The following is a 955-nucleotide window of genomic DNA, read 5'->3' as shown; positions in this document are numbered from 1 at the left end:
TCTGCAGTAGGCCCTGGCGCATGCATCTGTGCAGCGGGAACGACCTCGGACAACCAGGGGCCGAGAAAGCCACAGTCTCATGGGGCTGGACACTCAGGGTTAGGGAAAAATCCAATATATATCTGGTGATATCTCGGGTGCTATTACAGATAGTACAATAAATCAAAGTGCACTGTCTGTAGGAGGCCCTGGCGCATGAATCTGTGCAGCGGGAACGACCTCGGACCACCAGGGGCCGAGAAAACCACCGTCTCATGGGGACGGACACTCAGGGTCTGGCGAAAATCCACTATATATCTGGTGATATCTCGGGTGCTATTAGAGATAGCGCAATAAACCAAACTGCATTGTCTGTAGGAGGCCCTGGCGCATGAATCTGTGCAGCGGGAGCGACCTCTGACCACAAGGGGCCGAGAAAACCACCGTCTCATGGGGCCGGACACTCAGGGTCGAGTAAAAATCCAATATATATCTGGTGATATCTCGGGTGCTAATAGAGATAGCGCAATAAACCAAAGTGAATTATCTGCAGGAGGCCCTGGCGCATGAATCTGTGCAGCGGGAACGACCTCGGACCACCAGGGGCCGAGAAAACGACCGTCTCATGGGGCCGGACACTCAGGGTCAGTGAAAAATCCAATATATATCTGGTGATATCTCGGGTGCTATTACAGATAGCGCAATAAACCAAAGTGCATTGTCTGTAGGAGGCCCTGGCGCATCAATCTGTGCAGCGGGAACGACCTCGGACCACCAGCGGCCGAGAAAACCACAGTCTCATGGGGCCGGACACTCAGGGTCAGGGGAAAATCCAATATATATTTGGTGATATCTCGGGTGCTATTAGAGATAGCGCAATAAACCAAAGTGAATTATCTGCAGGAGGCCCTGGCGCATGAATCTGTGCAGCGGGAATGACCTCGGACGACCAGGGGCCCTGAAAACCACAGTCTCA

This window comes from Nomia melanderi, unplaced genomic scaffold, assembly GCF_051020985.1.
Source record: "Nomia melanderi isolate GNS246 unplaced genomic scaffold, iyNomMela1 scaffold0014, whole genome shotgun sequence".
NCBI classification, from domain to species: Eukaryota; Metazoa; Arthropoda; class Insecta; order Hymenoptera; family Halictidae; genus Nomia; species Nomia melanderi.
This window is presented reverse-complemented; position numbering follows the sequence as displayed.